Source organism: Artemia sp. Qi Xiang Cuo, chromosome 5 (genome assembly GCF_049724085.1).
Source record: "Artemia sp. Qi Xiang Cuo chromosome 5, ASM4972408v1, whole genome shotgun sequence".
NCBI classification, from domain to species: domain Eukaryota; kingdom Metazoa; phylum Arthropoda; class Branchiopoda; order Anostraca; family Artemiidae; genus Artemia; species Artemia sp. Qi Xiang Cuo.
Genome location: NC_142798.1, coordinates 61640637 through 61656549, shown reverse-complemented (window position 1 = coordinate 61656549; position 15913 = coordinate 61640637). Strand labels below are relative to the sequence as shown.

The following is a 15913-nucleotide window of genomic DNA, read 5'->3' as shown; positions in this document are numbered from 1 at the left end:
ATGCTATTCCTAGGCCATTGTTTCATGCGAGATTATTAGTTGAATGTAAACTAGAGAAAATCGGTAGTAGGACATGGAGATTAGCCTGATAATTTTTCCTAGCAGCTATAATTTGAAGTAATTTGAAACAATATATTACACGAGACAGGAATATACAAAAGAATGTATTCCAAGAGTGACTTGTTAGAGGAGCATAAAAAGCAGGTGAATCATGCGAAAAAGCAGCATATATTCAACAAACATAAAGATCTTATATTTTCATGATGGGGCGGGCCCAAACGCCCTCTTTACAGCACACCTTCCTGGCAGGAGAATATGCAGATTCATTGCTTTGAGCTTGGGATTGGAAATTGTGATAGTTTTGTTCATTTACAAGCTCACTGAAATGAATAAGCGAATAAAACCGTCCAAAAATAATAAACAGTAAATAAATACCATCCCTTGTCAATAGTAACTTGAACTCTAAAAAAGCAAGTCATTATGTGCATCGGAAGAATCTGCTTTTTGTTTGTGGACTCCAAAAACAGAAAAAAAACTTACAAGTTGAAAGCAGAAGAAAGTTGCAGAATTACTATTAGCAGAAGAAAGTTGACAAAGAAGAAAGAAGAAAGTTAAGAAAAGAAGGGAAAAGAGGGGGTGCAAATCTCTATTCAGATTAAATCTTCAAGATCAACGGATCGGAGAAACAAGGGTTAGACTTCAATTAGACTGGGATGGAGGAGAAGTGTTCGTAGCTGTGTTGGTTTCAAGTGGCTTAGTGCTGCAGAGTTTTTGCAGTAGTAGTAGTATGACCAGTAGTTAGAAAAAGAAGAACAATCACACAAATATTTCGCCTGTCGGTGTCCTCAGCGCTAAGAAAGACTGAATTTAAACCATGAATGAATTGAAGAAAAAGTAGAAATCTGAAATCATAAAAGAATAACTGGAGAAAAAACTAAAACCAGTATATACAATTGCTACTCCACAAACAAACCACGGAAGTAGTATAAGCAACTTTATAAGATTTTTTTTCTTTCTTTTTTACCAGATGGTAAACCGTACTTCTGAGTGTAAACCAGTTCGCAGTATTCGAACGAAGAAATTATTTCCTATTGTTTGCTGCAAACCCGCCATCTATATTTACAAGAAATAAATGTTCCAAAATAAAAGAAAATATTTTCGCATGGAAAATAGAGCAATTTTGAAATTTAGAACAAGCAAAAATTAACTCATATAGAATTCCGAATTTGAAATCATGTGAAATTACTATGAATGAAGGAATGGAACCTAAAACACACAACAAAGAGCATTGAATTCTTCGCGTCTATTGAATATCTTCATCTTCATAATCTTCAAAAGGTTTCCGATTCTGTAACAAAAACAAAAGAGTTACTTGTATGATATACGCCCTACCTAATGTTGTTCATTCAATGACTCATTATAGAACTGTTTTTTTTTTTGTTAGTTTCTTCCAGAGCAGCGCGAGAAAAGACAAAGAGAAGTGACAATAAATGTATAATTTGGGCTATATATTTGGCCATTTAGGGGGGGGGGGGGGGGGGGAAGTACGTATTTGGACAGTGAGAAGTTAGAAAACAATCCTTACTACATAATATGCAGAATAATTGTACCTAATACACAAGGCATGCAGACCAGCTATACTTTACCCCCACCCCCCTAATGGGCAAATATATAGTCCAAGTTTTTTCTGAAGTATTATATTTTTATTTTAATTTGGTATATCATAGGCAGCGCAATCGCGGTGCCTAAGTAAAGAACGATGTTGGCACAATGTAGTATTTATATTTTTTTTTTCCATACCGGGACACTTCGTATCGAAGGAGTTGTCGTAGAAACTTCAAAAAGGGCTCATTCGATCGGAAATTGGAATGGCTAGTGCCCCCTTCAATAGTCAAAAGTGATTGGAAGGCAGCTAACACCCCTTCCACACCCACCATTTCCCCAAACATATCCAATCAAAATTTTGTGATAGCCATTTTTTTCAGCGTCGTTAATTTCCAGATAGAAATTACATTTTTGAGGAGGACACTCCCCCACAGTCCTCAGGGCAAGGGTTGTAAGTTATGCCCTGGGGTATATAAGTTTTTTTTATAAAAAGCGTTGTCGCAGAAACTTCAAAAAGGCTCGTTCGATTGGAAAAAAGGGCTAGTGCCCTTTTTAATAGTCGAAAGTGATTGGAGGGCAACTAGTCCCCCTCTCACGCCCACCTTTTCCCCACATACATCCAATCAAAGTTTTGAGATAGCCATTTCGTTCAACGTTGTTGAAAGTTCTGGAAACTAGGTCTTTGAGGATGACCACCCCCCGAAGAGACCTAAGGGCAAAGGTTATAAATTATGCCCAGGGGGCAAATAAGGTTTTCATAGAAAGCGTTGTCGTAAAAACTTAAAAAAGGGCTCATCTGATTGGAAACTGAAATGGCTAGTGCCCTTTTTAATAGTCGAAAGTGATTGGATGGCAACTAACACCCCTTCCACGCCCACCATTTATCCAAACAAATCCAATCAAAATTTTGAGATAGCCTTTTTGTTCAAAGTAGTTGAAAGGTCCGGAAATTATATCTAAGAGGATAATACTCCCCCACAGCCCTAAGGGTAAGGATTACAAGTTATGCCCTAGGGGCATATAAGGCTTTTATTGAAAACTTTGTCTTAGAAACTTGAAAAAGGGCTCATTCAATTGGAAATTCAATACTTTTTAATAATCGAAAGTGATTGGAGGGCAACTAACCCCCCCTTTCACGCCCACCTTTTCCCCAAACACATCCAATCAAAATTTTATGCCAATGGCTGTGATTTTTATATGTTCAGTGATAAACATATAAACATATATATTTTATATGTTCCTTACCTTTTAATATAACAAGAACTGACTCTGATCGACATAACCGCGTAAGGCGTTTAATAATAAAATCTTTTATCGTTAGTAGTTAATTTATGGCAAGAGAATCCTTCGCCAAAAATTGTTCCTCATTCGAAAGTTTCACACTTCGTATATATTATCCCACTAACAAGTGTTTCTTTAAACGTGTTAATTTTTGGTAGCTATGTATCACGTTTCGTTTTTTTACGTTTTGTACGCAGTGAACATATTTTTTATTTTATTTGTATATCACACAATAAAAAAAAAATATTCGGCTTATCCTCGTTGGAATCTAGCAAACAACAAACCAAAAGAATTCCGGTAGCGGAATCACTCGAATATGACATCATACCGCAGAAAAGTAGTTTTCAAAAGATACATGTTTTATATCATGTCTTTTCAATTGCTACATGTGTTATACCGTCTTTTATATAAAGATATAGCTTTTGACCAAAATTATATGTTTAAGATTGTGTTTTGTTAGTTACAAAAGGTACTAGAAGGAGTTTTCTCTGATTTTCCAGGGCCCCACTTGCAGTATAGAAGGAAAAGAAGAAGAAAAAGAGAACACATCAGTACTACCTAGGCAAAAGTGATTTTCCTTGTTGTTCAAGCCAAGGACATAGGATTCCTGTACAAGGTTTTAGGCAAGAGGCCATTCCAATGGCGTTTTTCTTTGTTTCGATCTGACGCCATTTACGAGAAGTTTAAGGCTATTTTCCGAACTTACGATAAATTTGTTTTCGAAATGATATTTTACTACTAAGACTGCTCGAGATAATAGTTATCATTCCTGAATTAGCTACACCGTCATCATCATTTTCATTGCTGCTGTCGTCATTTCTGTCATTGAGGATTATTATTGTCGTACCTTTACTGAAATCCTTACTGTATTACAAACAGGAAAAGCGTATGGCTTTTTCTTAATTTGAATAGTAAGAGACGACCTGGCTACAACCTACGACTATGACATCATTGATCAACCTTTAACATAAAATTATAATCTTATTTTAGTCACTATGGGCTGGAAGTTTGTTCTTTACTGTAACAAGATTATGACATCATTGATCAATCTTTAACATGAAATATGCTGTTTTACGTAAAAAATTGATTCTATTTTAAAAATTATTTGTTTTAATTACAAAAGGTTGCAACCCCATTTAATTTCCTTTAAAATGAGCTATTGAACAACTCTCTACAATATTCCAGTGCCAAGCTATCTGTGGAAGAAAAAAAAAGAAAAAAGATGCCGTTTAGGCAGAATACTGTAGTAGCTGCCACTTTCTAATGGTGTACTTTTTGTTTTGACCTGACTCTTTTTTTTAGGTGTTATGGGCTTTTATATTTCTTAACACTGGACGTGATCGTCTCTTACTAGGTTACTAGCTACCACTGCAACCCGGATAAGGCACTAAACCTGTAAAACATATGAAAGTTACAGCCAGTTTTTCGTAAAAAAAATAGATAATATTTTAAAATTTAATTTTTATTCCCCAACAAACACACACATACCCTTTTTCCCCAGATTGATCCAATCAAAATTTTGAGACAGCCATTTTGTTCAAAATAGTCAAAAGTTCAAATAACTATGCCTCCGGGATTGACAACCCCCTAGCCCCTAGGGGTAAAGGCTTCAAATTATGCAAGTTGCCCATTGTTAACGTATAAGGTCTTTTATCAAGGAAAGATGGCATATTTTATCCTGAACCTCCAAAAAAGCTTAAGGCAGGCTATTACGATGAAATTTTAAGGAAATGTTGAGAGACGCCAAATCCAATGAAAATACACTTTGTCCTTGCTGGTTGTGAAAAGGGAATATCAACAATATATAAAGAAGGGCTGAGGGTATTAGGCTGAAACTTCCAAGGTATCTTAAGGGAATGTTCAAGAGAGATTGGAGGACAACCACAAAAATTACTGAAATGACGCAACAAGCTTTATTCTTTTACGGTTAGAGAAGGGGAGAAAGAGCAGTAGAGGAATACAGATTAGAGATATTAGAACGAAAAATGGCCTTACTTTCATTTTTTTTTTTTGAAGTATTTGCACAATATCATAATTCTGATGCCAGCCTTTCCATTGCTTCTTCTTCAATGTTCGTCCATGCTGAACTGTTAAAACAGATAAGCAAAACTAATTATTCAATTTGTCAATTTGTCAAATGTCAATTTGATCAATTTGTTCTTTACTAGACATTTCTAAAAAGAATAAATATGTTTCTTATATAGTTTATTCTATAAAATAATAGAAGAGAAGAAAAAGTTAATTGCTCCAAAATCGTATCGGATAATTTTCACACATTTTTATTACATCTTAGACACGATAAACTAAATGGTATATTTATATTAGAAGTTACCACGGTCCTGTGGACACGGCCTTGTCATTTGAGTTCAAATCACTTTGTGATAATGATCGATCTTAAATGATAACACGCTTGTCACTCAGGTGACTGGGGTTCGATTCCATGTTGGAGGGAATTTTTAATATATTGCCTTTAAATATAACTGTTCAAGCCTATACTATAATTAAGTTGCCTATACAGGTTAGTATAGGTAAGAGTTCGTTCCTTATTACATCTTAATTACAGTTCGGTACCACGAACTGTTTGATATTCTTAAACATAAACTTCATTAATAAGATACTTTAATATATCCTACATCGTCTAGTGGTTGGCATAGCTGGCTCTCATCCAGTCGGCTCGAGTTCAATTTCCAGTATGGAAAATTTTTACTTATGATGATTTCTTAAGGAATATAAATAAAATAATCATGCATTTAATGATTCCTTTTATTGCTTCTGTTAAAAGGGGCTACAGTTCGTTCCTTAATGTACAATGTTAAGAAATATAATAACCCATGACTCCTAAAAATAGAGTTGGATCAAAACAAAAAGGACACTATAAGAACCGCCTTGTCCAAAACCCCTATATAGGAAACTTTCTGTCCCTTTGCTTGAACAGCAAGGAAAATATATTGACTTGAAAATCAAGAAAGTGGCAGATACTACAGCATTCTGCCTAAACGGCATCTTTTTTTTCTTTCTTTTTCTTTTTCACAGATAGCTTGGCACTGGAAAATCGTAGAGCGGTGTTCAATGGCTCGTTTTAAAGGAAATTGATCCGGGTTGCAGCAGTAGCTAGCAACCTAGTAAGAGACAATCATATCCAATGTTAAGAAATGTAATAACCCATAACTCCTAAAAATAGATAAAATCAAAACAAAAAGCTCACCATTAGAACTACCTTTGATTTCCAGCTTTTCATATTTATCTATATAGGTGACAGCAATTCTTCCAAGCTGAAATGAAGTAAACAGATTGATCAGACATCGTTCTACAGTTTTTAGAACGTTCTAGAAATTTGTATCTAAAACAGATATTATAATAACACTAAATTTTTTTTGACATCACATTTATATGACACAATCTATGTAAACAGCCTAATTCTCCAAGACCAGTTCAATGGTACTATAGAGCCAAAGGTTCAAGCTATTTGATGCAGGTCATAATATGACCCGATACCTTGGAAATATACTATATTATGGCAATTGTGCAAAAAGTTCAAAGACTTAAAGTGAGAGTATATCAATTGTATATTGAGGCCTAGAAGTGAAAGACAAGCATTTGCTCCGAGCAAATGAGCCAAATTAATTTGAAAAATCTGTTGTTTACAAAAATTATAAAAATTTATTTGTTATTACTAATTGTTAAAGTAAAATTCTATCGTTATTTGGAAATGTGTTTTAATTTCTTACCAAAACGATCCAGAACTTAAAAAAATAAAATAAAGAAGACTCCAAATAATATATTTCTTCACATTCCGTCAGAGCACAGCTAATAAACTGTAGTCTATGAAAAAAAAACCTTTAATCTTACTTGGTTAAGCCCTTGGACGTGCGTCTAACATAATTTTTGTTTCTATCATTATGCGGATCATCATATAGAGAACATAGAATATGTAAACAAGTAAACATGTATTCTCCTTGAATGGTATAAATAATGAAAAAAAAGAAGCCATTGGTGCACAGATGCAAACAATTCAAAAATATCAGCTTTACAACAGCAAAAAAAGAGAAGCCATCGGTGCAAAGGCATGCAAACGATCCAAAAATCACAGCTTTGCAACAGCAAAAAAAAGAGAAAGCTTCGGTACACAGACATGCACAAAATCCAAACAAAAAAAGTAACTTAAAGGAGGATACTTGAATAGATTTTCACAGTTAAAAAGAATCTTGAAATAGTTTAAGCATTTTAATTTTTGTTATAAAAAAAAAATGATCCTAAAACATAAAACACTGATGAGAGCTTTTACAACAAGTATAACCTCTCTTTACTACAAATTTAAACTCACTGTTTTATACTCCTCTTCAAGGAACTCCTTAGACTTCTCACAATCAGCTTTGAGGGTTCTGAGTTCTTGAAGTAATGCTTTGTCTATAAAAAGAAAAGGGGTATAGAGATTTGGATATTCTTTCATGATATAACAAAACTTGCAAAGTTTTCTGCTTGAAAACATGTCTTTCCAGTTGGATGGAATATTTGATAATAGAGCTAAAATGTGGTTTCCCACCGAGCTGAAACTAATATTGTCTGGTATAAAGATCATGAAAACCGGTTATTGTCTCATGTTCGCGATACAGAATCTCAAGAGAACTTGAGTGTGGTGGCTTTAAGACACAAGTACCGTTACTACTACTACTATTAACTGCTCACCGCAGCACCAAGCCATCTGGGGCCAACACAGCTATGCATACTCCACCTCCATCCTAATCTTTTCAAAGCCTCCCTCTTTACACCCTCTCAAGAAGTTCCCATTTCTCTTAAGTCTTTCTTTACGACATCATCCCACCCAACCGTGGATAGCATGCTTTCTGTTAGGCTCCGACGGCTGGAAATTTTAAAAATTCCATTGAAAAAATCGGATATATCCTTTTTAATTGCAATTATTATACACATGTAATAAAAACTAGTATATATTGCCATGGGTGCCTGCAGAGGGGTGGACCCTTTGACCCCCTGGAAACCGGAGACTTTAAAGTAATTTTGAGGAAACCAAAGGAAAGAGAGAGGAGTAGGAAAACCATGGAAAATTGTGTGTTGGCCCATGGTCGGCTGCCCGCCAGTGGGTGTTAGCCCTAAATAGGAGCAATATGAGTTCTAATTTGTGATGGAATGACCCTTTTCCGGTTTTCGACAATTATTTTATTCTATATAACTTGGTTGAAGTAAAAAAAAAAATAATAATTAATTCTTCGTAGTGATGACTAGTAGGTAAATAGCGATCCTTATCAATAACGAAAGCACAAGAACCTAAATATTGATAGCATTAAATCAAAGAACTAGCTTTTTATTCCAAATATGTATTTGTTTCGAGTTTAAGCAAACATCCCAAGTTATTAGTGCACAAGAAAGTTCGTATAATTATAGAAAAAGAAGGAAAACAACTTAACAGGGGATAATATTAAGGGGGATGAAAATATGCCGTCAAACTGAGCAAGCCCGAATACCGTTTAGCCGATATCTGAAAGCAATATGATAATAAATGTTTTATGTTGAATTGTCTCCTAGATTGTATGTATGTTTTTGCGTTTCTTTATTCCTTTTTTTTTACCAGGAGTGACTCTAATGCCCCAGTTAATTAAATGAAAATGATAATCAATATTACTCAGTAATGTTCAACGATTGCAGCATTTCTCAATAACACCAAACACTGAAATTCTTATTTGATTTTCTCAATATTAGTTTGAATCCTTTACTTTGAACCGACTATGTTGAAAACACTTTACTTTTTATAATTACAGAGTCTGAAAGCTTAAAATATATCGGTGTTTGACAAGCAAGTTTAAAAATGTTGATATTGTTAAATAATGTCCATTCAACACTTCGGTGCTTAATAGAATTGAATGCTAGGAGTTCCTATTTTATCTTTCATAAGTAGACTAATGTTTTGTGTATTTTTGCATTTACTTTACTTTTTCCATTATATATATATTTTACTTTACTTGACATACTTTTGTCATTACCTTCCAAAAAATGTTTTTCTCTAAGCTTAGCAACCCATCAAAAACCAGACCGAGAGCATTGCCATACTGATCTTTTTTGACGAACAGAAATATGATTAAAAAAATAAAAAAAACAATTAAATGTCGGGAGCAACTTTAAAACTTAGAATGAACTGAAATTATTCTGTATATAAGGGGAACTGCCCCCTTCTAAACTCCTTGCTCATTAAGCTAAAGGTTTTAAGTGCTTCGAAAAAACTTCTCTTTCCAATTCAATGGAACTGTCAAAAATTTGGACGAAAAGTCAAATTTCAGAATAAAGAGCAAAGAGTTAAAAAGAAGACAGCCCCTTTATATAAAAAATTATTTATGTGCCTTTTAGGTTTTAAGGCCGTTCCCTACTTTCAGTTGAAAAACTAGTTTAATAAAATACTACTTCTGATTGTTCTCCAAATCATGCCCAGGAAACCAAAATATGATGTGGGGTTCGGCCCCTTAAACGTTTGTTTTGTTGTTTTTAAAATGGATATATCGATGATTTAAATGGATTAGTAACGCCCTCCTTTTTTAATTTTTCTGCTTAAGAATTGAAATGTTGGATTGCAATTTAGATTTTGGACAAAATTTTAATATGCTGTAAAAATTCGCACAAATAGTATTTTTGGCCAATAAGTCCTTATTCATATTTCTGCTACAGAATTTATGGTAAATTCTGCAAAAGAGGGGTATTATTGCGCATACGAATGGAAATTCTTTTAGACTTTTCATCTTCTATGTGTCTGAAGCCGTCATAACCTCAAATATAGGATTCAATGATTGGTAAATACACTGTATAAACAGAAAAGAGAAATATTGCATTTAAAATCCCTGAAAACAAAGTTCTTAGTAGCATCGGCCACCCCTCCCTTCTCAAAGAAATTTACTGGTGGGGCTCCTGACCCGCCTTGCTTTTTCCACCTCTGTGCGGTAGGCGTGAGAATTTAATATTTTATGCTACATAGAAAAATATTATAGATAGGTCCTACTCCCCACCCCCCTGCCCGCCACACTTTTTCTATATTTGTCTGATGGCTTATTTAGTCCAGTAGTCCTTTCACCTCACACGCTGCCTCGCCGTTGGAACTATCAGAGACTGTGGCAGGCACAGCAACAATACAATCAAATCTTACCTTCATATTCGAAATAGAGCGGACTGCGTAAAACCAATGAGTCTGGGCGGTCCTCTTAAGCTCCAAGACTTTTTGCCCGCTAATAGGCTATGATTCCACAAATAGCCCGTCTCGAGTATTGCTGCATGATATAAATGCGTACCACAGAGTCTTTGCACCACAGAGAAAAATCCTGAAAGTTCGCTGATATTTTTTTGCCAGTCTGTCAAATTCAAGTTTAATCTGTGAGCGTAACAGTGTACATGAACTGCACGAGGTACCTTCTCCCTAAAATTTGCTTGAACTCCATACAATTCCCCACTCATAACGGATGCGCCGTTAAAACACTGGGCAATACATCACATCAAATCTACAACATACTTTTCTATAGTTTCACAAATCGAGGTGTACAAGCTCTCGGCGTCTAATTTGTGCATGTGATAGCAGCCGATTGGTCACTCCACTACTTTTTCATTTGATATGTACCTGAGTAGGATCGCTAATTGTTCTTTTCTAGAAGCATCTTTTGTCTCGTCGACAAGAATAGCTAAGTAATTAGCTGATTTTAATTCTGAAATAATGTCTTGGCGCAAAGCATTATCTATCAATATATCCGCGTCATTTTGGTACCGATGACTGCAATAGTGACCATATCAGCGCTGTAACTGGGCTTCAGCTTTTCGTTGTCTTTAGAAATTTCCTCCATCAATTCAACCAAATTACCACCGTTTACAGATGTTTCTGATTCGTTACGACCTCTCAAAGCAAGACCCTGGCGGCCAAGAAAGCAAATAGCGCGAAAAATGTACTTCAAATAATCTCTGTTTTCCTGAACCTCTTGAGATCTGGATTGAATTAAGGCATTCGCTATAGATCTCGAGGTATCAGTACTATTTGTCTTAAATTCCGTCCATGCTGAAATTCAATACCTGTGTCTTTCAGATCCATCATGTTGCTTTAATAGAGCAGAACTTTCTTTCCACTTGCAAAATCCTGACTCAATGAATGCCCTTTTTCCAGCAGTTTCTCCAGCCCTTGAAGTCCCCATAGAAAAATAGCGGCATGAAAAACAAATCACGGAATTCAAGTTTTTTGAGCATTCAATCCATTCATAAGTCTTATAGTAATTTGCACTGAATTTCCTACCGTTAGAAGTGGAAGCTTCCACCACCCATTACCTTGTGCACTTAATGCATACCATCGTAAGTAACCTTGATAAACCAAATGTCTGGCTGAACCTTGTCTTAGTTGATTTCCAAAATGCTTTTGACCTGGTTGGCCACACCACCCTACTTCGTTCACTACTGGTTAACTTTAAACTTGATCCTCTGTTAGTAAATATTGTTATATCGTTTCTTTCAAATAGATCTCAATTTGTTGAATACAAAAATATTTTCTCTAACCCCCTCCCTATATATTGTGGAATTCCTCAAAAAATCTTATTGGGACCACTTATTTCTAGTCATGATTCACGATTTTGTTAAGGAATTCCACCAAAGGTGGGAATACGTGGATGACTTGTCGATCCTCGAAGTAAGTCACAGGAATATTAAAAGTGACCCCCTTGAAATTCTATCCCACATTCCGGATGAAGCTAAGAACCTAAATATGAAAGTAAATTCCACTAAGTCAAATATAATGACGATAAATTTCTTGAAATCTATTCCCGCCTTCCTTGACCCTATCCGCCCAGATATTTCTGTGTCTTCCTTTAAATTACTTGGGGTTACAATTTCCTCTAATTTAAAGTGGGATATCCACGTGAAAGATATTGTCCGTAGAGCTAATGCGTCCATGTCTCTCCTTAAGCTCTTGAATAAATTTAACATCCCCCCATACCATTCTTTAAGGATTTATACCTCCTTTTTCCTCCCGCATCTTGAATATGCTTGTCCAGTCTGGCATCCTGGCATCTCCCCTGATGAATCAGATAATATTGAATCTATTCAGAAAAGAGCCCTAAGAATAATTTTTAAAGAAACTTTGGTACTATATTCACTCCTTCTAAAAAAGGCCAAGCTGGAAACTCTTGAGCACAGGAGAGGAACGCTGTGCCTCCGTTTTGCAAAAAATTCAATAATAAACCCTCGCACGGAAAACATTTTCCTCAAAAGACACTCCCCATCCAGACACCACCTTCCACGTACTGTTTCTTAACCCGCCCCTATCTTGGCCCCCCACCGTTTTTTAACCACCAGATATGAAAAAACCTTTTTCCCCTTAATTAATGATAAAAAATACCACGATTTTTTTTCTCTTTTTTTTTTTTTTTTTTTTACTGGTGATACCCATGCTGGTGTCCGTTTGGCTCTTCCGGTCCCTCCCCTTTTTATATACTCTCTTTTAAACCTTTTTAACACTATTTTTATCACAATTTTTTTTTTGGTTTTGTTTTAATTTGTGCCTTTTTAACTTTCTTACATTTGACACTTTTTGTTTTTATACTAACGAATGGCTTTGCCTTTCTGATATTGTTGTTTTTGGCATTGTTTAGCCAGTTTTTTGGTTGTGGTGCTATCTCTATGTCTTTTTTTTATTATATGACCCCGAAAGACAAATTCGGCCCTTCGGGGCTTGTGATAGTCATTTTTTGAAATAAATATCTTATCTTATCTCAAGAATAGGTTGAGCTGGTTTGTCGTAACGCGTCAGAGATATCTGAGAAAATGTTTTTGACTGCTACTGGAATAGAGCTGCTTTCCCACTCTTGTACCACCCTAATTCTACTATTAGGAGACAATCTTGTTTTGAAATGTCTAAGAGTTCGTCTACGATGTTTTATTACCCAATCTTTGACCGGAAATGTGATTTCTGAGTAGGGTTTATTCAAAACTAAGCGTCAGCTGGTCAGTATTTCTTAATTGTTTCTTGTGAAGAGTTCGTAATCAAGCTATGAGTAAAAAGCGACAACAAACTTTGAATTTTTTACGGTGAAAATGCGGAAGAAAAATGAAGAAACTGGCAATAAATAAAAGTTCAAATAGGGATAAAATCCTTTTAATAGACAGAGTTTTTTTTATAACAGTGATAGAAATTCACAAAAATACCAGATATTTCGGTCACATATACAGTGACCGTCATCAGTGGTAAAACTAAAATAAAACAATTTAAACCAAAAGTTTATATACTAAATCAAATAACACTACATATTGTTTGAATCTCTAATTCTTTTCAAAGCAAAGGCGGAAGCTATTCTCTTTGACCTTCTTGGATTCGGTTCATTAGCGTTCAATGATATAACATTTGGACAAAGGTCAATTACAAAGGTCAAATATCTGGTATTTTTGTGAATTTCTATCACTGTTATAAAAAACACTGTCTATTAAAAGGATTTTATCCCTATTTGAACTTTTATTTATCGTCATGGAAAGGCGGTGTGGTCTCCGAAATTATCTACGTCATATTTATGGGGATGATTTGACCAAAATTGTGGATAAATATATAAACACTCAGAAAAAACATGCAAATGTTATCAACCAACAGGATTTTCTGAGACTCTAGGCAGGCATGCCTTTCCAAAACTAACAAACAAGTATGTGTCCAATAAGAGAGTCATGCATACTCCCGCCATTTACCCATGCCCCAGCCATTTAAACATTTGGTAATTTTTATATTCTCCTGGCCACTGGTTCAATTCTATCGCCCTTCGGGAAAAAATAGCAAAAAAAAACCAAATAAACATGCATCCGTGACCTTTCTTCTGGCAAAAAATACAAAATTCCACATTATTGCACGGAAACATCAAAACCATAGGTTAGGTTAGGTTACGTGTGGTGCACGTAACAAGAAAAAACAAACAAACAAACAAACATGCATCCGTGATACGTTGTTCCATACTTTCAATCGAAAAAAAAAACTTATTGTGTTTTATTTTAATTTCTGATTTTTTTTTTTTAATAATTCGTTTTAAGTTTCGAATGAACCCTGTTACGATATTCCAGGACCACTGTGTCAATTCTAACACCCTTGGGAAAAAACAGCAAAAAAAAAACAAATAAACATGCATCCATGATCTTTCTTCTGGCAAAAAATACAAAATTCCACATTTTTGCACGGAAAAATCAAAACCATGGGTTAGGTTAGGTTACGTACGGTGCACCTAACAAAAAAAAACAAAAAAAACAAATAAACATGCGTCCGTGATACGTTGTTCCATACTTTCAGTTGAAAAAAAAACTTATTATGTTTTTAATTTAATTTCTGATGGTTTTTTTTTAATAATGCCAGGAATTCCAACCCCGCCTCTATGGTGAAATCCTCTTTCAACTATGCCGAACAAATGGATATCTCAAAATATTGATAGGACGATTTTGAGAAAAAATGAGCATGAGAGGGGGCCTAGTTGCCCTTCAGTCCTTTTGGTCACTTAGAAAGGTTAAGAGCAGCTACTTACAATTGGACCTTTACTTGTTTCAGAGTCCATACTGAAACTCTTATATTTACAACATTCACATTAAGCCTTTATATGGATTGTTTTAATTGTAATAGACATGTCAAGGTGTGAAGTTAAAATGCGTGAAAGACTAACGACTTATTCTGATCATTTTGATAATTCGTTATGATTTTCTATGGGTTGCAGCAAATCATGTGTATAACGATTAAAAACAGTTTCACCTATTGTAACATAAATGAAATGGATATCGTTTTGACCTGCATCTCATAATATCATCATAAGAAATGAACACCTTAAATCTGCTCATAAAATACTTCATATTTTTTCTCCAGATCTCACATATTTCTATTTCTCATTTTAAAATGACTCTCACACTACTGATTACATATGAAAGTGTCACCATCTAGACTTTTAAATGTCAAACTCACAAAAAAAGCCCCTTTCATATTCGGAATAATTTCAGTTCGTTTTAAGTTTTAATGTCTCTTCTTACTTTCAGTTAAAAAAACACTTTTTATTTATTTATTTAATTCGAAAAAGGGCAGACCAGAATACGGGCCACGACTTTTTACACCATTCACTGCAATAAAAAAGAAACAATTTTTTTTTCAACTGAAAGTAAGGAGCAACATTAACCTAAACAACCCATGTGTTTCAGGAGTCGTTCTTAAGGAATTGCGACAGAATGTGAACTTTAGCGTAAAGAGCTAGGTGCTGAGGAGGGGACAGTCTCCTTCATATACGTAATAATTTCTGTTCATTTTAAGTTTCGAATGAACCATCTTACAATATTCTAGGACCACTGGGTCGATTCTATCGCCCTTGGGAAAAAACGGCAAAAAAAACAAACAAATGAACTTTAGCGTAAAGTGTTAGGTGTTGAGAAATAAACACTCCACATTTTTGCAATGAAACATCAAAACTATAGGTTAGATTAGGTTATGTGTGGTTCATGTAGCAAAAAAAAATTAACACACATCCGTGATACGTTCTTTACGTGATACACGTGATTCGTGATACGTGATACACCTATAGATATAGATGGCAGCCCACAATTGAAAAATCAAATACAAAATTCCACATTTTTGCACGGAAACACCAAAACCATAGGTTAGGTTAGGTTACGTGCGCACGAACGTAACCTAACCTAACCTATGGTTTTGATGTTTCCTTGCAAAAATGTGGAGTGTTTATTTCTCAACACCTAGCTCTTTACGCTAAAGTTCATTTGTTTTTTTTTTGCTGTTTTTCTCCAAGGGCGATAGAATCGACCCAGTGGTCCTTGAATATCATAAGAGGGTTCATTCAAAACTGAAAACGAACAGAAATTATTACGTATATGAAAGGGACTGTCCCCTCCTCAACACCTAGCTCTTTACGCTAAAGTTCGAATTCTATCCCAATTCTTTAAGAACGATCCCTGAAACCCAAGGGTAGTTTAAGTTAATGTTGGTCCTTATTTCCAGTTGAAAAAAAAAATTGTTTGAAAAAAAAACGAATGGCAACAAGCA

At 35.0% G+C, this 15913-nt stretch overlaps 1 long non-coding RNA gene across 1 annotated transcript in view; it reads right to left on the bottom strand.

The window, feature by feature from the left end:
- Nucleotides 1-1112: 1112 nt before the first annotated feature.
- The window catches only part of LOC148952346 (uncharacterized), a 120536-nt gene continuing 105735 nt past the window's right edge, over nucleotides 1113-15913 (bottom strand). The window contains exons 2-4 of the long non-coding RNA XR_016141768.1: nucleotides 7211-7293; nucleotides 6092-6158; nucleotides 1113-1348 (exon numbers count right to left, since the gene is read on the bottom strand). This is a non-coding gene — a long non-coding RNA (uncharacterized LOC148952346). The remainder of the gene's footprint in view (nucleotides 1349-6091; nucleotides 6159-7210; nucleotides 7294-15913) is intronic.